This window comes from Ictidomys tridecemlineatus, chromosome 6 (assembly GCF_052094955.1).
Source record: "Ictidomys tridecemlineatus isolate mIctTri1 chromosome 6, mIctTri1.hap1, whole genome shotgun sequence".
NCBI lineage: Eukaryota > Metazoa > Chordata > Mammalia > Rodentia > Sciuridae > Ictidomys > Ictidomys tridecemlineatus.
Genome location: NC_135482.1, coordinates 102,804,518 through 102,814,775, shown reverse-complemented (window position 1 = coordinate 102,814,775; position 10,258 = coordinate 102,804,518). Strand labels below are relative to the sequence as shown.

At 34.1% G+C, this 10,258-nt stretch overlaps 1 pseudogene; it reads left to right on the top strand.

Moving 5' to 3' along the window:
* The first annotated feature begins 3,118 nt into the window (after positions 1 to 3,118).
* Positions 3,119 to 10,258, top strand: part of LOC144365085 (protein tyrosine phosphatase domain-containing protein 1-like) — a 43,410-nt pseudogene continuing 36,270 nt past the window's right edge.

Sequence of the window (10,258 nt, the reverse complement as noted above, 5' to 3'; positions counted from 1 at the left end):
AAGATCATGGCATTTGCAGGGAAATGGATGGCATTAGAGGAGATTATGCTAAGTGAAGTTAGCCAATCCCTAAAAAATAAATGCTGAATGTCTTCTCTGATATAAGGGGGGGTCTCAAAATGGGATAGGGAGGAAGAGCATGAGAAGAAGACTACCACTAAATAGGGAAGAGAGGTGGGAGGGAAAAAGAGGGAGAAGGGGAGTTGAATAGAAGATGGACGGAGAACCTCATTGTTATACAGAATACATATATAATGTTGTGATGAGAAAAAGAAAAAAAAGTGTGTCACATTAGATTAGATAGAGATAAAGGATGGGAGAGGAGGGGAGGAGTAGGGGGGGATAGGAAGGGCAGCAGAATAGAATAGACAATATGATTGATGTATGTACATTCCATGTATGTATTATATGTCAAAATACATTCTGCTGTCATGTATGACTAAAAAAATAAAAATCAATCATATGGTTAAAAAAAACAAACAACAAACAAACAAAAAAAACGCACTTGAAAATCACTTAGAAGAGACAAAGAAGGTAACTACATAGGGGTAAGTTGAACAAATCACTAAAAAAGATATAATTATTTAATTATAAATTAAATAATATTTAATATAATTTAAATAATAATAAATATTATATATTATATATTATAATAATGATTATAAAGTAAATTATAATTATATAATATAATTTTACACATAATTGTAGTATACATATTTATAAGGTAAATTATAGATAATTATAACTATTATTATAATTATAAATGCATATGCAATAGAACACAGAATTTTGTAAAACAAAACTTATAGAATATAAAAGGAAAATAAACTTGAATACAATGCTAGTGGTGTCCTAATATTTCATTTGCACTAATAGATTGGTCATCCAGACATGATAGCAACAAGCAAACATAAGATTTGATTATATTATAGGTCAAGTGACATAACACCTACAGAGTATTCCACCCAACAGCTGGAGAATACACATTATTTTCATTTGCACATTGTACATGTTCTAAGATTCATTTTTAAAGTTATATTTTAGGATATAAAGCAAGTGCTAACCAATGCAAAATAATGTAAATAATTTATTGCATTTTAATGGACTTCAATATTAAAACTATAATATAATGAAGCTGGAAATCAACAGCAAAAGAAAATATGTGAACACATAGATATTGAATAATACACATTTGAATGAACAATAGGTTATTAAAAATAAAAGTTGTCTGAATTTTAAAAATTCATAGATCAAATTAAAATAGTAACACAAAATATCACAACTTGTGGGATACAGTGAAAGCAGTAGTAAAAGTATCATTTGTAACTATGAGTGCATACATTAAAAATGGAGAAATTTCAAATACATAACCTAATATTGTATCTCAATATCCTAAAAAACAAGAGCAAATGAAACCTAAATTGTGTAGAAGGAAATAAATAATAAAAAATCAGAACTGAAATACACGAGCAAGCCCAAAATAACAACATAAAAGATCAGTGAAAGAAAGAGTTTTTTCTTTCAAAAGATAGACAAAATTGGCTATCTTTAACAAAATTAGCCAAAAGAACAAGTGGGAAAATGCAAGCACGTAAAATTAGAGATGAAAAGGGGATATTAAAACAGAGAGCACTGACATACAGGAAATCCCTAGAAAATATTTTGGAAATATTTTCCAAATAATTGTATATTTAAATCAAGTAGACAAATTCCTAGACATGTATAGCCTACAAAATTGAGCTGTGAGAATACAAAAAACCTAAACAGATAATAATAAGAAATGAGATTCAAACAGTAACAAAGTCTTCCAACAAAGAAAAGTTCAGGATGGAAGAAATTGCCTGCCACTTTAAAAAAAAATAAAACCAATGCTCTTTGAACAAGTCCATAAAACAGAAAGAGAAGACTCTCTTCCAAACTCATTCTGTGAAGCCACCAAATCTAAATGTAGGCAAGTATCCTTGATGAATATAGATGCAAAATCCTGAATAAGATGCTTGCAAATAAAATTCAGCACTTTAAAAATATATGTAATGAAAGAGAAAGAGAGAGGGGAAAAATGACAGACAGGCAGACAGACAGGCAGACAGACAGACAGACAGACACACACACACAGATAGAGGGTAGGGGGATTAGAGGAAGAAATTAGTTCCTTGCAGGTCATTAGCAACACACTTAAAAGACTGCTCCTCATTGAGGGAGATAACTAAGAGAATTCACTGAAACTTAATACTGGACAGTGAAAGAAACCAGAGAGACACAGAAAGTCAGAAACTTTGAAAATAATATCAGAAATAATACATCAGAGAAATTTGGCTGGCAAAGGCTGCAGATGTGGCTATTGAAGGGAAAGTGAAACACATGCAGATAGAGACAGGAAACTATGGTGGTTAAGAAACAAAAATTGGCCTTAAGAAACTCAGAGTCAGTGGGGGAGGTGGTTGAGTGAAAACCAGCCCAAATTGCTCTGCCCATGGGCAGAGAGTTCAGCGGGAACTAAAGTCACCTACATGGGAGTCATTTGTAAGTTCTGCATGGCAGCAAATAGAGACAGAAGATTGGGAACTCACAGAGGAAGTTGCCAGGGAACAGAGCACTTGCCTATTATGACCCCAAGAATGAACCAGACTGACTGAAATAGGTGCAAAGAAAACTTGCACCTGGAACATACAGGCTGCACAAATCAAGGAGAGAAATCTCCCTTTGTTGCTTGTGGTCCAAAAGAGCTACTGGGAAGATGCCAATAACAGCCACACAGGAGCATCTACACTTCAGGGCTGATTCCTGGTTGTTCATATTCATAGTGGTGAATGTGAAACCTGTGGAGGTTTAAGTCACTATACCCTAAAAGTTGATTTTAATGGAGGCTTCTGAGACTCAGACATCCCGTAGTAACTAGTATCTCCCCAGCAACAAGGGTTGTGGATCAAATATTAAATATCCACTATAGAGTTCCAAAGGTCAACCAAAAGTAAACCCCAGCTACTGGAACTTTCAATTTACAATTCTGCCACACCCTCTAGAGGAATACTTTGTTCAGTACTGTCAAGTCTATTACACCCTATACTAGAAGATGGGAAGCTGAGAGCTATTAAAACAAAGTTTGCTCCTAGCAGCAATGGCTAATAGGTAAGTGAGGAACACAAAGACCTAAACTTAACTTGATCCAAGGATTTCAGAGCCCAAAAATAAATACAAAGAATGAAAATCCATCTCTGTGTACAGTTATGATAACCTCAGTGGAAATAAGCCCTTTATTTTGTGTTTTTCTCTTTTTAAATTTTTTTTCTTATCTTTTCTTTCTTCATATTCCCCAAATCTTTTACTTTAAGAATTTTTTAACTTTAAATTTTTTAAAAATATTATTTCATTCCATTTTATTATTTTTTACTTTTTTCCATTCTGTGAGATTTTCTTCTTTTTATTGTGTGTGCATATTTGTGTGTGTGTGTGTGCGTGTGTGTGTGTGTGTGTGTGTATGAGGGGTTTCTCACTGTGTGAATAGGATAAACACATACAATTACAAAATTCATATAATTTACTTTCACTTTAATTGTTTTCTTCTTCTGTTTATTATTTAACTGTGGCAGGATATCATTATACATTTGAGTTGTTTTGATCTTTTGTCTGTTCGTATCTTGGCTTTTGTCCTTTTTGCACCATCAACACCTTCTTCACTCACTCATAGCTACATTTCCTATTCCCTCTTCTCATTTTTTTATTGCTTTCAATTAAGTTTTTATTCCTCCTTATTTTCAGCGTACATCTGCTACCTATCTCTTGCCTCTCTTGTGTTCACTTTTATAAATATTTCAAACTTTCTCTCGCCTTCTAAACAAACCCTTTGGATAGAACATCACAATGCCATGTGCCCCAGATATTGAGCATGGAGCTACAGGACTGGTTTTTCCAGCTTGATTTTCATCTTTCTTTGGTCTTATGCCCAAAATTTTGTGAATGGAAATGTTCACTCTGTATCATTATATATTGGATACTTGTAAATTGTTTTTAATTTTATAGATGCTCACGATACAAGATTGCCTTGAGTCTTAGAGAAGACTTAGGACTTGAACTTTGAGCAATTTCAGAACTGTTGAAATCATAGGAACTTTTGGGAATGGACTAAATGTATTTTGCATTGTCAGATGAGTGTAAGCTTTGAGGGCCCCGGCCGAATGTTATGGTTTAGATGTGGTGTCTCCCAAAATCTGGCATGTGAGACAATGCAAGGAGGTTTGGAGGAGAAATGACTGGGTCATAGCCTTAACCTAATCAATGAGTGAATCCCTGATGGGATTAACTGAGTGGTAACTGGAGGTAGGTGGGGTGTGGATGGAGGAGGTGGTTCACTGGGGGCATGGCTTTGGGTATATGTTTTTTATCTGGAGAGCGGAGTCTCTTTCTCTGCAATCTGATCATCACATGAGTGGCTTCCCTCTGCCACATTCTTCCACCATGTTGAACTGCCTCACCTTGAGTCCCTAGGAATCGGCTGTCTACGGAATGAGACCTCTGAAACTGTGAGACCCCAAATACACTTTTCTTACCCTATAGTTGTTCTGGCCAGGTCCTTTAGTCACCGAAATGAAAAAGCTGACTAAAACACTTTCCTAACATGTTGTGCTTTCACTTAAGAAACTGTAATCCTATTATTTAATAGAATTATATAGTTTATGTAATTCCTACCCATTAATCTTATTGTGATTATTCATACAGTGGATGACAACAGTAGTCACCTGTTGTTTGATGCCTGATCTAAGTCACAGTTTTCTATTGTTGCTACTGATGTTAAATGCTAACCTCATGACTCCTATATTGGTCATCATTAGTGTTATGAATGTAACACCTGACATTTATCTTAAGATTGTAGACCTGTTGCTAACATTATTACTTTTTCTATTTAGGAAAAGCAACCAGGACACATCAAGTTCAAAGACTAGAGATCCTTCTGCCCAGCAATACTCAAAACTCAGCCAGGTAGCCGCAAATCTCACCCTGCACACATTCTAGCCCCACCTGAGCCTCAAGAATACCTCAACAACTAGATCAGGGAGACAAACCCTCCAAACCAATAACCATTTCCAAGGAGAAACAACCAGAAAGAGGCTTTAGATTCTGAACATCTACTCATATGTCAAAAAATAGAAAGTCCAAGAATAAAAAGACAACCATACACAGAAGGACATGCATATAAAAGAAGAAGGAGAATTCATTTCAATTGATAAACAGGTCTAAGACTTCTGAACACATGAGAAAACAGGCAAACAAATCTCTCTGCAATTTCACAATACCCATACAAAGGATCTCACAGATATGGAAGTGGATTAAATTCCAGAGAAAAATGATAGAAAACTAATATTAAAATGTTCAATGAAATAAAAAGAGCTAAGGAAGGAATTAAGAGAGCAAATGAAGGAGATGAAAGATCATTTCAATAAAGTAATAGAGATAATGAAAATAAATCAGAAGTCCTGGAAATTAAAGGCACAATGAATTAGACAAAAAATCACTCAAAAGTGTCATTGTATTGCATAGAAAATGGAATTTTAGGCCTTGACAGCAGAACTTCAGTCTTTGATTATGAGACATATGAACTAGAATATTTAGTATATAATAAAGGGGAAAAAGATCATGATCAGAATTTACAAGAATTTTAGAACAGCACCAAGAGAGAAAAACCTGAAAGTCATATCAGAAAATGGACATACAGGCTAAAGAACATTTTCAATGAGATAGTAAAAGAATAAATTTGCCATACCATAAATGAGAGAGACATCAACATACAAAAGGCATATATAGAACCCAAAATAGACAAGTTCAGAAAATAACTTCTTCAAGATACATCATAATCAAAATGCCTATCATAGAAAGTAAGAAAAAAATATTAAATGATGCAAGAGAAAAAATGTCAGGTTATATTTAGAGACAAACCAATAAATCTCACTTCTGACTTATTAACTGAGACTCTAAAATCAAGGAAGTCCTGAAATGAGATATTCCAAGTCCTAAAAGAAAACAATTTCCAGTCAAGATTAATATATTCAGAAAAGCTCTCTTTCAAAATCAGTGGGGAAATGAAAACTTCCATCACAAGGAGAAACTAAAAGAATTCACGGCCAAGGATCCAGCACTACAAAAAATACTCAAAGAGAAACTGCACACAGAGGAACTTGAAAACAAACTAAGAAAACTCCCAAATTGATGCGAGTCACAAGAAGAACAACCAACTAAATGAAATTCAAGAATGAAATATCAAAAATATTTGGATAAAGCAAATATGGCAAATATGACAAATATAGAAAGTATGGCAGGAAATCACAAACAGCTATTATAACACTCAATTCACTAATTAAAATATAGAGATTAGGTAAATGGATCCATAAGCAAGATCCACATATACACTGTTTACAAGAGACTTGTGTTAGGCAAAGACATCCACAGGCTAAGCTAAAAGGATGGGAAAGTACTTTATGCAAATAAACTCCTCCTAAAAGCAACAGTAATAATTTTCAGCTCTGACAAACCTGATTTAAACCAAATATTAATCAGAAGAGACAAAGGCCACTCTATCCTGGTAAAGTGAATAATCCAACAAGAAAATATAATTAGCCGGATGTGGTGGCACACCCTTATAATCCCAGCGACACAGGAGGCTGAGACAGGAGGATCACAAGTTCAAAGCCAGCCTTGGTAATTTAGCAAGGATCTGAGCAAATTAGCAAGCCTTTGTCTCAGAATAAAATTAAAATGGGAAGAAGACAGGAGAAGGAGAAATGGAGGTGGAGGAAGAAGAAATAATGATAGTAAATATGTATTCCCCAAATGTCAGCATGCCAAATTACATAAAAATATGTTCCTTGATATTAAATATCAAATAGACCTCAGTATAGTAATACTGGATGGTTTATTTGAATACATCTTTATCGCCTATAGACAGATTATAAGAACATAAAATCAGTGAAGATATTTTCCAACTTAAATAATACTATAAATCAAAAGCACCTGTACACATCTACAGAATATTTCCTCCCACAAATATCTGAACTTACCTATAGGACATATTAGGTCACATATATAGGACATTTTAGGTCATACAAATAAGACATATTCTAGGTCACAATGAAAGTCTCGGCAAGCACACAAAAAAATTAATATAATCCCATGCATCCTCTTGGATCATAATGGATGAAATTAGAAAGCAACACTAAAAAATAGTAGAAACCACATAAACCAATGGAAATTGAACAATATTCTTTTAAATGAAATAAGCATCAAAGAAGAAATGAGAGAAGATATCAAGAGCTTCTCAAAAACAAATGAGAACAGAGATACAATGTATCAAAATTTCTGGGACAGTATAAAAGAAGTTCTAAAACAATTGTTAGTATTGAATGTTTACTTTCAAAAAGTAGATCCCAAATAAATACATTTACATTCCACTTTAAGGCCTTAGAAAAGGAAGGACAAACTAATCCTCAAGTCAATAGAACACAGGAAATAATTAAGATCAGAGCCAATATTAATGAAATTGAGAATAATAAAAAAGTACACAAAATCACAGCAATGAAGAGTTGGTTCTTTGAAAATATAAATAAGATTGATAAAGCCTTAGCCAAACTAACCAAAAGAAAGGGAAAGAAGACCCAAATAAACAAAATTAGAGATGAAAAGGAGAAATGACCACTGACACTTCTGAAATCCAGAGAGTCCTTTGAAAGTATTTTGAAAATCTATACTCCAATAAACTAAAATATCTAGAAGACATTGAAAAATTTCTAGATAATATGACCTGCCTAAATTGAATCAGGAAATATAGAAAACCTAAACAGTCCAATATTCTATAATGAAATTGAAAGAGAAATCAAAAGCCTTCCAACAAAGAAAAGCCCATGATTGGATGAATTCTCAGCTCAGTTTTATAAGCCTTGTAAAGAAGAACTACACCAGTCTCTCATATTAATCCATTGAAATTGAAATGGAAAGGGAATAAACACTTCCAAATACATTTTATGAAGTCAGTATAACCCTGATTCCCAAACTAGACAAAGATACATCAAGAAAAGACAATTACAAGCTGATATCCCTGATGAACATAGACGTTAATGAAATATTAGTAAATTACTTTAAAAAACATCAAGAAGATAATACACCATGGTAAAACGGATTTCATCCAAGGGATACAAGGTGGTTTGACATATACAAATTAATGAATGTAACTCACTACTTAAATATAATTAAGGAAAAGAAGAGTATGATTATCTCAATAGATGCAGAAAAGGCCTTTGACAAAATTTAATACCCATTCATGTTAAAAACACTCGAACAACTAGGAATAGAGAAAACTTACCTCAACGTTATAAAGATTGTATATGACAAACCCAAAGTCAACATCATCATCAAAACTAAAAATATTTTCTCTAAAATTAGGAACAAGACAAGAATTTCCAATCTCACCACTTGTATTTAATATAAAACTCTAATTCTAGCCAAAACATTTGGGCAAGAGAAGTAAATTAAAAGAACACAAATAGAAAAAGAGGAAATCATAATATCTATTTTTCGATGACATTATCCTTTATATAGAAGACCCATAAGACTCCATGAGAGACTTCTAAAGCTGTAAAAGAAATTCAGCAAAATAGCAGGATACAAGATCAACATCCATAAATCCATATTTTTTCTATAATCTGACTCTGATATATATATATATATATATATATATATATATATTCTGATAAGGAATATGTAAAGTACTGAAAACAGTACACACCAAAGAAAACAAAGCAAATAACCCAATCAATAAATATACAAAAGAACAAAACACGGGCTGGGGATGTAGCTCAGTTGGTAGAGTGCTTGCTGCCTATGCACAAGACCCTCAGTTTGATCCCCAGTCAGTACCACCAAAAAAAAAAAAAAAAAAGAGCAAGGCAGAAAATTTTCAAATGAAGAAACACAGATGGCAAACAAATATGTAAAATGATGTTTAATATCTCTAGCAATAAGGGAAATGCAAATCAAAAGTACACTAACATTTTGTATCACTCTATTCAATATGGCAATTATTCATAAAACAATAAGAAATGCTGAAGAACATGTGGAAAAATACTACACTCATACATTTTTGGTTCAGCTGCAAAACAGTACCACTCCTCTGGAAAGCAATATGGAGATTCCTCAAAACATTAGGAATAGAACCACCATATGACTATCCCACTCTTTGGTATTTATCCAGAATAAATAATATTAGCATAATATAGTGGCAAATTACTTTAATGTTTATAGAAACATAATTCACAATAGCAAATTATGAAATAAGCCCATATATTCATCAGTAAAAGAGTGGATTAAGAAAATGTGGTACATACACACATGCAAGGGTTCTGTGTTTGGGATTGTGGTCTCTGATAGCTTCATGACTATGCATACTTGGAAGCTAAGGAAGTTTCTGTGCAAAGGCACAGAATGCCTGGCTTCTAGGAAATGCCTGGCTGTTGTAGCAATGCCCTGCATGAGGAGGCTCTGTATTAGAGTCTTATCAGCCCTGATTTTGATCTTAGGCACACAGCTCCTGGGAATAAAAAAAACCTCTCTTATTCAACAACTACAATGTTTCACCAAACTCCAGTGCTCCTGAACTTGTCTGCTAACAGTAAACAATGGTCTTTCTTGAGAGTACATAAAACTAACATTGCACATTGCAACCATAATATATAACTGAGAAATAAGCTGCTTGGCTGTACCCCAAAACCCCTGCATTGCAGTAATTGATTCTCTTGAACTGCCTTAGCCAACTGTGCTTCACCACTCCTTCCCCAATCTTGGGCAACTAGGTAGGGAGCAAAACACCACCTTCTGGGAAGCAGGATAGAAAATCTAGCACAAGACTTGACTTGGAGCTCAGTTATGGGCAAGAGCTCATACACAGAGCTTCCAGACCTAGCAAAGCTAAGGGTAGAGATTTACTCATCAATAGGATGGATTTATGTTTTGGCCTACATCAGAACAAATTATAGGGTTCACCTGGACTCACCTCTGAGATTGTGCAGGTACTTGTGGCTGTGAGACTCATATGGGACCCAGGTTAGTGGTAACCTTGGTGGTCAAAGAACTGCCATTACCAACACTACACTACTACGGGGCAGCAGAAAGTTGAGCAGGCCTCCATTTTCTGGGTAGGGAAGCATATTAATCACAGGAGTTTGCTTTGGAACTCAGTGTCAGGTAAAATATAATACTTACAGATTCTAACAGTACC